The sequence below is a fragment of the Hyperolius riggenbachi genome, chromosome 11, assembly GCF_040937935.1.
Source record: "Hyperolius riggenbachi isolate aHypRig1 chromosome 11, aHypRig1.pri, whole genome shotgun sequence".
Classification (NCBI taxonomy): Eukaryota; Metazoa; Chordata; class Amphibia; order Anura; family Hyperoliidae; genus Hyperolius; species Hyperolius riggenbachi.
Window position 1 is genome coordinate 92,766,459 of NC_090656.1, and position 13,989 is coordinate 92,780,447.

General features: G+C 44.3%; 1 protein-coding gene and 1 long non-coding RNA gene across 8 annotated transcripts in view; one reads left to right on the forward strand and one right to left on the reverse strand.

Moving 5' to 3' along the window:
* The window catches only part of DCDC1 (doublecortin domain containing 1), a 751,262-nt gene that overhangs the window by 239,177 nt on the left and 498,096 nt on the right, over positions 1-13,989 (forward strand). The gene's annotated exons all lie outside the window — the stretch shown is intronic.
* Positions 2,619-13,989, reverse strand: part of LOC137538368 (uncharacterized) — a 50,375-nt gene continuing 39,004 nt past the window's right edge. For both annotated transcript variants that reach the window (XR_011024769.1, XR_011024770.1), the window contains exon 5: positions 2,619-2,701. This is a non-coding gene — a long non-coding RNA (uncharacterized lncRNA). The remainder of the gene's footprint in view (positions 2,702-13,989) is intronic.

Genomic DNA, 13,989 nt, shown 5'->3' on the forward strand with positions numbered 1-13,989 from the left:
GTTCTCAAGACTTTTTTTTGCCAGTAAGACTAACGTAAGGATGTGGTCGAGGTTAGTAGTGCAGCCCATGTGTTGCCAAGCAGCTTTGCATCCTTTTGCAATGTAACCCAGTGCAGGCACATTGAAAAAAAAATCACATTTGTGACATTTGTACCAGTGTGATGCAATGCAACTGCTTGCTGCATATTTTTGCATTAGACCAGGACATAAAAATTGACCGTTTTCTGCAATGAAGAGAAGTGGATAAATAGACATGTCGACAGATTCTATGCACGCATTCACTTGCAGAGACTAGCATCTCATCATGGCACAGCTTATTGCCAGTGTGGGTCGTCCCTTAGGGTTAAGCCTGATGTAGTGTGACTTAAAGGACTACCAAGGTGACATTTGACATGATGAGATAGACATGTGTATGTACAGTGCCAAACACACAAATAACTTGGCTGTGTTCCTTTTTGTCTTTCTCTGAAAAATTTAAAAATCTGGTAGGCAAGTGACAGTTTTTGTCCGGGTTGGACTGGGTCAGACTATAGCATAACCCTCTCTGATAAGTAGTTACAGCCATAAAACGCTTTCCTGTCAGTAAATGGCTTCTAAGAGCAGGAAAGAGATAAAAAGGGTCAATAATTCATAGATTTGAGCTCTAGCATACTTTAATGAAGGTGTCATTGCGCAGAGACAATGAAACAGTAAATGCTTACAATCTAGATTTAAATATAAAATAAAACTGTGGGATATCTAAAAAAAAAATCATTTTTAGGAGAAGGAGGATAGATACCATTGTTTTTTCATCAGTTTATTTTAACCTCGGATGTCCTTTAAGGTACCCATACATTACTTGATTTTCCGTTTAGCGATTAGGTAATTAACTTTATTGGGTGATAAACTACAGTGTGGTTGATTGAAAGTTGATTGACTAGTGGTCCAAACAATACAAGGGAGATCTTTTGTGATTCTCCTTCACTAATTGATCAGAATGATGTTGTGCCTCTATATTCTTAAAGCAGTAGGATCAGCCATACTATGCCAGGGAAAAAAAACACATATATAAGTAGATAAATACTTGATCTACTTACATAACACATGTATTGTACTGTCCACATTTTGATTTCAGTGAATGTTATATAGTAAATTACGAGAATTCTGTTCCTGGTGGGGGCCATGTCTTTTGCCCACAGTTAAGGCTAACTCGTGATGTCATTTCTGCCCTTTACTTTTTTTCTTGTCTCCTCCAATTGCTGAGTCGCCTCAGTCTTGCTTGTAAACACAAGTAAGTAGGGGATTAGGTTTCAGATAAGAAGCTGGCAGGGAAATAAAGGGAAGAGGCAGAATAGATTATAGATAAAAAGAACCAGCAGTATGCAATTCTTTGGCACAACTACTAAAGGGCCAGTGTTCCTTAAGTATGTGATAACTCCAAATCATAAAAGCAGAAAAAGTTTTGAAAGTTTTGAATGCAGGATTAGCATCTTTATCACTTAATACACTCAGACCAGTTGCTGTTGAAATTTGATTTTTATGGTGACGATACCGCTTTAAAGTGTACTTGAGCCGAAGTGTGGGTACAAAATGAGAGGGAAGCCTCAGAATCCTATTGAGGCTTTCCTCAGTGCTCTGATGTCCCCCATCGCTGAGTGCAGCCCCCTGGAAGACTGGTGACTAGGCATTGTCACCAGTAATATCATGTCCACACACCTCTTCTTCCTACCCGATCAAGTAAATGGGTCAATTTGACCCGATATTGGCCAATTTCCATTGATTCAGCAGAACAGAACATAATAGATTCTCACCCGATCTAAAAAAAATAATCAAATTGAATGGTTGATTTTACTGGAAAATCAAGTAATGTATGAAGGTTAGAGCTAGGCTTATGCTAATTTTTTGTGCTATTTCAGTGCCCATAAAATTGACGATAAGTGGTCATGGTCTAAGATTAATGGTTTCTAAACAGTAGTAATTACTATCATCTTTATGTTTATGATGGTGTAGTAAAGAGCACCCTCTGCATTCAGCAAGGACACTATCTGCATGAAGTTTGTATGTTCTCCCTGTGTTTGTGTTTTGATTCCTCCCACTTCCCAAAAATATATTGATTGGTTATCTCCAGAATTGACCATAAACTATGGTAGAAACCTTATGCTAGGTACACACCATTTAACTTCCCAGCAGATCGACAAATCGAAACGATTATTTCCGATATGTCCGATCTGCTACCGATCGATAATGGGGTAGATTTTTTGATCAGTATTGCACAAAATTGATCCTGTTACCAATCAGGAGCTGATCTGACATGTCGAAAGTAATCGTTTTAACCCGATGATTGCCAGGAAATTGAATGGTGTGTACTACATTAGACTAAAACTATGGTAGGGATTACATTGAAAGCCTCTGAGAGGGGAAGATGACATGATTATACATTCTGTGCGTGCTGTGGAAGTAGCCAGAGCGCTATAAAACCTAACAATAATTTATTACAGCGCCAACACTTTTATTCTATTCTACCGAAAATATTGAGCAAGTCACATGGCAGATGGTGCCCACACACAGTGCAACTATTTAGGTTATTTTGATGATTTTCCAGTAAAACCAACAAAACGATTGCATTGCCGTCAAAGGAACATGTGTCACAATTTATTTAAGGTTTTAGAAAACATTCCATCTGTTCCAGTTCTTCTTCTTTCAGCAATTCATCAAAATGTGCCTAGAATCAAATAGAAAAGATTGTCATTAAAACGATTGATTTTCAGTTGATTTGATAAAATGATGAAATCGGAAAATTGAATATTCAGATTGCCCAGCTCATGTCAGCAGCATTGCAGTCCAATGACCACCTGACCATAGTCTGTGGTGAAATTAAAGGGAGAGAGGTTTAGAGGACATCATTGGGGAAAAGCAGCTTGTTGTGCTTTGTGAGCAGTCTGACAGTGAGTGAGGAGGGGGGAGGAAAGAGAGATGGGGAGGCAATTATCGGGTGCGGTGTGATCATTCCAAATCGGAGGCGTGTGGGGGGATGCACATCCTCACAAGTTTGCCTTAGGCAGCAAAAAGTCTAGAACCGGCCCTGCATAGTGAGGGAATGGGGGAGGGCATGGCTGGGTTTCTGAGCCACAAAATCTGGACAAACAATCTTACATTGAGTCTCAGTAGAGCCTTACTATCGAGAGCACCCTGTGCTGTGCAAGGGGTTATAGTATACTGCATTGCCACATGCAAATCTCAAATTTTGCTTTAAAATACCTTGTTAGAAGCAAGGCCAGTGTAACGATCGGTGTAACACAGAGAGGGTCTGATTACCGGTGATCTGCAGTATCACCGAGAATGCAGAATATACCCGATTATTGATGATCTGCAGTATCACCGATAATCAGATATATCTACTAACCTCTGGTCACCAGAAAGCTGAGAGTGTTTGGTGTAACAATAATACTTTGAGGGCTGTACCTCAGAAGTAGGTACAGCAGCAGTAAGGAATACTGCACAGGAGTACGTTCCTTCCGTTAGCCTAGACTCTACCGGGGGAGGAGCTAGGCTGAGAGTAGGAAGGACCGAGTGTGAGTGACACCAGTGAGGGTGTCACTAACAGGTCTGGGAACTGCCTCTAACCGTAAGGCCAGTTCTCGAGGTCGGGCAAGCTAAGGTCGTTAACACACAGACAGATAAGGTACCGATTCAGGAGACAGATACGGAATCCAAAGGACAGGCAGAGTTTGGCAACGGAGTATCAGAATAGCAAGGTACAGAATCAGGAGGCAAATACAGAGTCCAGGAACGAGCAGAGTTTGGCAACAGGATTTCAGAAATAGCAAGGTACAGAGTCAGAGTTCAGAGGAATAGTCAGGCAGGCAAAAGGTTATAACAAATAATACAGTTCAATATTCCTAACACTAAGGTGTGAGTTCCTTGATCGTCAACACCTTTGGAAACTATGCTAGAACACAGAAACAGACAAGGTCTGAGTGCTACCACGTAGTGATCGCAACGCCAGACACCAGAGAAATGACCAGCACCCAGTATATATACTATAGCGCTCTCCAGCGCCACCCCTAAGTGCTGGACCAATGGATGGTGGTGAAAATGTCAGCTGACCAGCTTGGTCAGCTGACTCTTCTCTGGCTGTCATATAAGCTCTGTCTCTCAGCGCGCGCGCGCGTCCTTCTGAACCTGTGTGGACTAGCAGTCCCAGCCACACCAGACATGTTTTGCAATGTATCTGCTGATTCGGGCGCGGGGGCCGCCGCACTGCTCTCCAAGCAAGCGGCGGCTTCCCCGCGTCCAACCACAATGTCAGTAATATTGCTATGCGCACAATCCGCCGCATCCAACGCGGACTCCACCGCTCTGCCCATGCGGCTTGCGGCGGTTTCTTCGCGTTGTGCCGCCATGTTGGACGCGGAAACAGCCGCCTCACTCTGAGCACTTGCGGCACCTTTTCCGCGTTTCCTCACAGTACCCCCCCCCCCCCTGAGGAGTGGAGTTCGGACAACTCCTACCAGGCTTCTCAGGATGCAACGCGTGGAACTCCCTTCTTAGGCCTCGTGCACACTGCACGCGATTCCGATTCAGATTCAGATTTTTAATCAGTTTTTACATCCGATTCAGATTTTGATTTGCAGTTTGCTCCCTGCACACTGCAAATCTGAATCTGAATCGGATGTAAAAACTGATTAAAAAGCGGAATCGGAATCGGAATCGCGTGCAGTGTGCAAGAGGCCTCAATTTGTCGGCATGCATGCGACCTTTAGGTACCCATGATCTCTCCTCAATACCATACCCTTTCCAATGAACCAGATATTGTACTGAGTTCTGAACTATGCGTGAGTCTAAAATCTTCTCTACTTCGTACGTTGGTCATCTATCATCACAGGAGGAGGAGGAGTGGGACCCACGTGAACCGCTGGCTTAAGCAGGGACACATGAAAGGATCTTACGCCACGCATACTGGCAGGGAGATCAATGCCATAAGTAACGTTGTTGATCTTTCTAGTTACTGGAAACGGACCCACAAACCTGGGCCCCAACTTGGCTGAGGGCTGTTTCAAGGTCAAGTGACGTGTGGACACCCAGACTAAGTCTCCTGGTTGAAACCTCCACTCTAAGGAACGTCTTTTGTCAGCTTGACCTTTTTGACTTTGAAACGCCTTCTCTAAATTATTTTTCACGATCCACCACATGTCTTTAAATGACCTTTGCCAGGCCTCCAGAGCTGGAAACGGAGTGGAGGCGACTGATAATGGGGAGAATTTAGGCAACTTCCCGGTCACTATCTGAAAAGGACAAAATCCCGAGGAAGAACTTTTCAAATTATTGTGCGCAAATTCTGTGAAGGGCAAAAACTTGACCCAATCATTTTGCGCCTCTGCAACGTAACACCTCAAAAACTGTTCCAATGATTGATTGACTCTTTCAGTCTGCCCATTGGTCTGTGGGTGGTAGCCCGACGAAAATGACAGTTCCATGCCCATTTGGTGACAAAATGCCCTCCAAAATCTCGAAACAAATTGGACTCCCCGATCCGACACTATGTTTTCCGGAATGCCATGCAATCGGAAAACGTGGCTGATGAACAAATCAGCCAGCTCCTGGGCCGAGGGGAGTCCTTTCAAGGGCACAAAATGGGCCATTTTACTAAAACGGTCGACTACCACCCAAATGACCGACATGCCCTCAGACCTGGGAAGTTCACCCAAAAAATCCATGGACAAGTGGGTCCACGGCTCACTCGGGGTGGGCAAGGGTGCCAGCCGGGAGGGCTTACTCTTCGCACACACCGCACACTCTCTAACATACTCCTTGCAATCTGTTGCCAGAGAAGGCCCCCACGCGCACCTGGCAACAAGATCCTGTGTTCTGGAGGCCCCAGGGTGTCCCGCATTTTTGTGTGAGTGGAACATCTGTAAAATCTGAAGACGGAATGGCAGTGGTATAAACATAACCCCCTTGGGCTTCCCCTCCGGGACGTCCTGCTGAAAGGGACCTAAAGTCTCTGTCCAATCTTTCCATGTCTCAGTTGTTGCTAGTACCAGTTTCTGTGGGACAATGGTCTCTGGGGCGGAGGGCTGTGCTGTCTCCGGCTCAAAGCATCTGGACAGGGCATCTGCCTTAATGTTTTTGCTACCCGGAGTGTACATAATTATAAATCTGAACCTTGAGAAGAACAATGACCATCGAGCCTGACGGGGGCTTAATCTCTTAGCTCCCTCGATGTATTCCAAGTTTTTGTGATCAGTGTAAACTGTAATCGTATGTTCTGCTCCTTCCAACCAATGACGCCATTCTTCAAAGGCCAATTTGATAGCCAGGAGCTCCCTGTCACAGAGGTGCTCTGCTTGCTATAACTTAATTGCTGTTGTTTATCCCCTGCTTATTGCCTGAAGAAGTGGGCTGTGCCCGCGAAACACGTTGCATCTTTGGAGTATTTTCAATAAATGTGTATATCTATATATTTACAGTCCTTGGTGTCTGCTTTAACAGAGGCGAGTCCACCACTTCCCCCCAGCAATTTTTGAAAAATTTTATGTACTTTTATCCTTCTGGCGCCTCTGTTCACCAACCAATATACTGTTGCCTATATCGTAGTTTCTCTCTGCCGGAGAGAACCTACGAGAAAATTAGGCACATGGGTGCAATCTACCCTGCAACCCTGACCGCTGGGACAGCACAGCCCCTACCCGACCTCCGAGGCATCCACCTCAACAATAAAGGGATAGGAGGTGTCAACGTGTCTTAGGATGGGTGCAGAGCAAAACAAATCTTTCAAAGTGGAGGATGCATGCAGAGCTTCTGGAGACCAGTGGGTAGTATCTGCCTCTTTCTTAGTGAGACTGGTGAGGGGTGCAATGAAAGTGGAGTACCCCTTTATGAACCTTCTATAGTAATTGGCAAAGCCTAAAAATCTCTGAAGAGATTTTAACCCCACTGGTTGAGGCTATTCCAACACAGCAGAGAACTTGGCAGGATCCATAGACAGGCCCGAGGTGGAAATTATGTACCCTAAAAAGGTGACAGATGTTACCTCGAAGATGCACTTCTCCAATTTAGCGTAAAGCATGTTTTGCCTTAGTTTGTCCAATACAAACTTGACGTGTGTCCTGTGCTCAGAGAGGTTGTTTGAAAAAATAAGTATATCATCTAGGTATACTAACACGAATTTGCCCAACACCTCCCTGAATACCTCATTAATTAGTTCTTGGAAGACGGCCGGGGCGATACACAGCCCGAAGGGCATCACCAGGTACTCGAAATGCCCGTCGGGCGTGTTAAAGGCCGTCTTCCATTCATCGCCCTTTCTAATCTGCACCAGGTTGTATGCACCCCATAAATCCAATTTTGAAAAGATCTTAGCATCGGTAACCTGTGTAAACAGGTCATCTATCAGGGGCACTGGGTAGCGATTCTTCACTGTGATTTTATTCAGACCCCGGTAATCAATACATAGCCCCAGGCCTCCGTCTTTTTTCTTAACAAAAAAGAACCCTGCGCCAGCGGGCGATCGGGAAGGGCGAATTAACCCCTTGGCTAAATTTTCACGAATGTACTCCTGCATGGCCACTTTCTCTGGCCCAGACAAATTGTAGAGATGACCCCTAGGGGGCATACAACCAGATCGGAGATCGATGGGGCAATCAAACGGGCGATGTGGAGGTAACTTATCAGCAGCCTTGGGACAGAACACATCGGAATACTCAGAATATTGTACTGGTACACCCTCCAAATGAATCCTGGTGTGGCCCAGTGTCACCCTCCCTAAACACTGCTGAAAACAATGAGTTGACCAGCTAGTTAGCTGACCAGTAGCCCAATTGATCTGTGGGGAGTGAAGGTGCAACCATGGCATGCCCAGGATGACTGTGGAGGTGGTCATGTGTATGTGTAACACAAAAAACTGCAGTTTCTCCTTATGTAGCACCCCTATAGTGACTTCCACCTCTGGTGTCTGAGACAGCGGATGATTACTTTGCAGGGGGGAATCATCTACTGCCGTAACCTGAATGGGTGGTTTTACCGGGGTGAGCGGAATACCCAATTTCTTTGCAAACTGGAAATCCATAAAATTAGCTGCAGAGCCGGAATCAACAAAAGCCTCAGAAACCTCAGTTTTATCTTCCCATGTAACAGTACAAGGAAGAAGTAATCGTTTATCTTCCAGGGGTAAAAGTCGTGCGCCTAGGGTGTTACCCCCTACAACTCCTAGGCGGTAGCGTTTCCCGACTTGTTAGGGCAATTACGTACTCTATGACCCCCCTCTGCGCAGTAAAGACACAGCTGCTCAGACATCCTACGTCTTCACTCCACTTGGGATAGTTTCGACCGACCAATTTGCATTGGTTCGGGTGGAGGCGAGACGGGAGGAGGTGGAGTTACTGGAGGCGCAGCGTAGGACACCATTCTTACATGACTTCTACCCGGGGTCTGTTTCTGATAGCGCAGCCTGCGGTCGACTCGAATGGCCGATGAAATGGCCTCATCGACTGTTTTTGGTTCAGGCAGACTTAACATGAGATCTGAGACCTCATCTGACAACCCTGATAAGAAACAATCTAAGAGAGCATAGGTGTCCCACCTGGCTGAAACTGACCACTTCCTAAATTCGGCTGTGTAATCCTCGACCGGACCCTTGCCTTGACGCAAAAGCTTGAGCTTCCGCTCAGAAGTCGCAGCAAGGTCTGGGTCGTCGTAAATTATTGCCATAGCAATTCATCCACTGAGGTGAGGGCTAAGTCTCCGGTGGGCAAACTGTACGCCCACGTCTGAGAATCGCCTGATAACAAAGTCTTAATAAATGTGACCCTTTGGGCCATAGTCCCAGAAGATCGGGGTCTCAACTCAAAGTAAGATAACACTCTACTTCTAAAATTTCGTAAATCAGATCTGTGACCAGAAAATTTCTCAGGTACAGGCAAACGTATGTCAGAGCTAGGAGGGGATCGCACCTCATCCACTGCTGTCTGGAGGGTTTGTAAAGAACCAGATAGTCTTGTGACTACCCAGCACTTGGTATATGTTTTCCACCGAAGTGGCAAGTGCGCCCAGACGGTCAGTGTGTGCGTCCATTTGTATTTTGGTCTGGCGTTCTGTAACAATCGGTGTAACACAGAGAGGGTCTGATTACCGGTGATCTGCAGTATCACCGAGAATGCAGAATATACCTGATTATTGATTATCTGCAGTATCACCGATAATCAGATATATCTAAGAAAGCTGAGAGTGTTTGGTGTAACAATAATACTTTGAGGGCTGTACCTCAGAAGTAGGTACAGCAGCAGTAAGGAATACTGCACAGGAGTATGTTCCTTCCGTTAGCCTAGACTCTCCCGGGGGAGGAGCTAGGCTGAGAATAGGAAGGACCGAGTGTGAGTGACACCAGTGAGGGTGTCACTAACAGGTCTGGGAACTGCCTCTAACCGTAAGGCCAGTTCTCGAGGTCGGGCAAGCCAGGTCGTTAACACACAGACAGATAAGGTACCGATTCAGGAGACAGATACGGAATCCAAAGGACAGGCAGAGTTTGGCAACGGAATATCAGAATAGCAAGGTACAGAATCAGGAGGCAAATACAGAGTCCAGGAACGAGCAGAGTTTGGCAACAGGATTTCAGAAATAGCAAGGTACAGAGTCAGAGTTCAGAGGAATAGTCAGGCAGGCAAAAGGTCATAACAAATAATACAGTTCAATATTCCTAACACTAAGGTGTGAGTTCCTTGATCGTCAACACCTTTGGAAACTATGCTAGAACACAGAAACAGACAAGGTCTGAGTGCTACCACGTAGTGATCGCAACGCCAGACACCAGAGAAATGACCAGCACCCAGTATATATACTATAGCGCACTCCAGCGTCACCCCTAAGTGCTGGACCAATGGATGGTGGTGAAAATGTCAGCTGACCAGCTTGGTCAGCTGACTCTTCTCTGGCTGTCATATAAGCTCTGTCTCTCAGCGCGCGCGTCCTTCTGAACCTGTGTGGACTAGCAGTCCCAGCCACACCAGACATGTTTTGCAATGTATCCGCTGATTCGGGCGCGGGGGCCGCCACACTGCTCTCCAAGCAAGCGGCGGCTTCCCCGCGTCCAACCACAATTTCAGTAATATTGCTATGCGCACAATCCGCCGCATCCAGCGCGGACTTTACCGCTCTGCCCATGCGGCATGTGGCGGTTTCTTCGCGTTGGGCCGCCATGTTGGACGCGGAAACAGCCGCCTCACTCTGAGCACTTGCAGCGCCTTTTCCGCGTTTCCTCACAGCCAGATTTATACTTTTACCACCCCTAAGCTAGGTTTCTTGTTGCTCCCCTTCCATGTGTTCCACTAAGCTAGTTTCCTCCCCCCCCCCCCATTCCATGTGTAGCCTCCCCATTTCTTGTCTGTGTACTAATCTATCCATTGACAACAACACCTCTCTTTATTGTACTGCTTTTTGGGCAGCACCACCCCTTCTTAACCTGCAGCTCCCAATTTGCAGCTTCCTTTTTTTAATTTGAAGTCTCCTCCTCAATATACAGCTGCCCCTTTTCCTTATCCAGCTGCCTCCTTTGGCTGCAGCCACCCTAGGCCTGGGCCTTTGTAGCCATTCCAGAAATCTGGCCCTGGTCAGGAGATCCCTCAGGAGTCATTCTGTCACCAAAAGACTTCTACATCTGCAACCTTCTTATTCAGCTCGCCACTCGCCAACACCCTTTCAGTAAAACAATGTTGGTGCTTTAGCAAGCTGCAACAATCTTCCTAAGAACAGGCACTGGCTCTGATACAACTCTAGTAAAAGTTTCTAGTCAGTCAGTAATATTATTGTATGCACTATCACTTTGTGTAAGTTTTATTGAATAAAAGAGATTGCATATATCTACCTAGCGCTTACTAGAAACTTTTACTATCGATCTTAAACTTCTAGGGGCCCTGGGAAAACCCCAATCTAGGTTCAGCTGCTGATCCACTTATAAGCGCACTGTGTTTGATTTTTATCTGATACAACTCTGACACTTTATTTGGCCTGAGGAAGTGGGCACAGACCCATGAAATGCATTGCCTGTGCTTATTAAAATTCATATTTATATGAACTTGTTGTTATTGAGGTAAGCCACCTCTATTTTTCTATTTTTAACTCAGTTGTATCCACTTCTTATCCCCTTTGTGCTTTTCACCCTCCTTTGGGAAGGGTGTACATTGGTTCCTTGGTGGCTTTACCATCGATAGGACCTTTTGTTGTTTTTCCCAAGAGTGCGACCACACCCAGCTCCAGCCGAACACCGGAGTGGAGTCAGGTTTATAGATCTCCACCTGCTTTCAGGGGTTGGTTGTCCCTTGTGCAACTTTCCTTTGTGAGTACCGTAATCCACCTTTTTGTTTTCCATCACTCTTCTTGTGACATACTGCACCATTTGGACTCCCGTTTTAGGCTGTTTGGTCACTCTACCTTGAAGTTCCTTATAACTTGTTCATCTGTAACCCTTTGGGTCAGATGACCATATTTCTAACAGTAATTTTAGCTTCAAAACCCTTTTGATATTAAAAGGTAACATTTTGTAATTTTAACTACTAAGCTATCAGTAGATCCAGGCATATAAATGAGCTTTAGCAAAACTTTCATTTTAAAACTTTACTCACCTTTCTTTCTTAATATGGTGTTGTTCTTCTAGCACGTTTTTATGTTGTTTAATAGTACAAAAGCTAGATTTGCTTTTGAAGGCTTTGAGTAACTCATCTGAATTTAAGATTCCCATCTACAAAAACAAACCAAAAAAAAAAAAAGCCCACCGACAATTTAGTGGTGGATTCCGATGTCTGAAGCCTTTTAGTTTTCCAGCCCAGCAAGCTTAATGATCAGGTGCATCTACCTTCCAGGGATGTACCAGCCGCCCCTCGTGTTGTTTCTGATACCCACTGCTAGATTTGACAGGGTGTTCCATGGAGTGGAATCTCAGCTGAAACAATGCAATGCTCTGTTTTAACAGATGGACAACACGCTGCCCTCAAACAAGCAGCCACCTACGTACGTGAAGTACAGTATTTTAGGAACTTTAAACTTGTGTCATTCTCAAATGTCATAGCTGGAGCAGGCCTAACATCAGTTAAATGAAGTGAAAATTGTATTCTTGTCTTGATAGAGATGAAAATGGATTTCTGGTCATGAAATAGATGCAGTTGTCACTTTTTTAAAAAGGTGTCAGCAGTTTGCTTTAGAGAGTGAGGTGCCAATTCAGTATGACAGTAAACTTGTGATCTGAGCAATCAATAAAATGCTTCAATAAGTTCTGCTTCATTACACTTATAATAAGAGGCTATAGATCTGCGGCACATAAAATTTTGATAAAGGGAATATGTAAGGTCTCTGGGAGACACGGCTCAGCCGATACAATAAGTGCAATATTGCCATCTAGAGTTTATGGGTGTATAATTCTTCTGAAAAAGTCTTTCAAAGGAATAATACAAAAAATGAGCCTTGTTTTTATGTTACTTGTCAGCTTATTTATTGCATGTTTTGTTTGGGTTTTGTTATGTAGTTAGTGTGTTTGTTTTCCGTTTTGAGTGCTTGTGTTATTGAGCTGAAGACGAAATTCAGGAATTCTTGACATATATCAGTGCCATACAAGACTTAGCAGTCATGTGACCAATCCATTCTTTCATTATTTATCCCAGACCTACAGGTATGATCATGCACTCAGGTAGTCTGGGCAACACCAACTCTCATACATCATATATGGCAGCAATGTGTCATAACCCTTTCACTTCCTTCTTCTTAACATCTATACCTAACCTCTCCTACTTTACATTAACCTCCTTCTTATTCAAGCCCTTCCTGAAACCTAACCTTAAAGAGGAACTTAGCGAAAAGGGGGAAAAAATAAATCAATACTTTGCAAAGTGATAAGTTACAAAATAGAAGAGAGATCAATAAATGATTGATATTCACCATGTAGTTTGTTCATATTGTTTGATCCACATTCAGCCTGCACGTAATCATCTTTACTACTGGCAGACATGAAAAAACAGATAGCACCAACTGCCATTATCTATAACCACACCCCCTAATAATGTGATAGGCTAAAAGGTTATTTAGTTTATAGATATACATATGCACAGAGGGAGATACTGGTTGTTTGGCAGTTGGAAGCAGCCATTATTTCCCACAATGCAACAAGGGAAGGGGATTCACAAATATATCAGCCATGCAGACTCCCCCCCCCACCCCCCCAATGATCTATTCAAGAAAAGGTAAGATTTCTCATGGGAAAATGGGTTATCAGCTACTGATTGGGATAAAGTCCAATCCTTGGTTACAGTTCCTCTTTAACCTCTATCTCTAACCTCTCCAACTTTGAATTACACTCCTTCATATTCAAGCCCTTCCTGAAACCTAACCTTACCTTACTAACCTTAACTGATGAAGCTTACCTCCCACTACACCTAAGCCTAACTAAGCCTAACTAATACTCATCTTTTATAGTTGTCACTCCAGCTCAAAATCCAAACCCAATGCACTGAAATCTTTAAAACCAGCACTATGGCTATATAATAGCTAAATGCTCGTGTCCAAATTAATCCCTCGAGGCCGAAACCCCCTAAGCTCAGATTCGCCTGTCTCAAACAGGGCCGAGAATACACTACTGTCTGTATAATGTCCTCACACCGGTTTGGGCAAAATGTGTTATCCAACTCTGGCATTGCTCTAGGTGTGCCAATAGGTGTACCATAAACCAGCGGAACTGAATGTATGCCTGGCTGTTATAGACCAAATAGGAATTATTTGCTATAACTCTCTTGCTTGTTTTTTTCTCATATCGTAAAAATTGTATTTTGTATAACTGTCCAGTAGGAGAGCTTTTGGGTTCCTTGAGGCTTGCTGCGAAAACCTTGATGATTCTGGATCTCCATATTTTAAAGAGTAGTAGTTGAGTGAAAAGGGGAAAAAAATCAATCAATTAATTGCTAAGTGAGAAGTTCAAACAAAAGAAGAAAGATTAAGAAATGATTGATATTCGCCATGTGATTTGTTCAT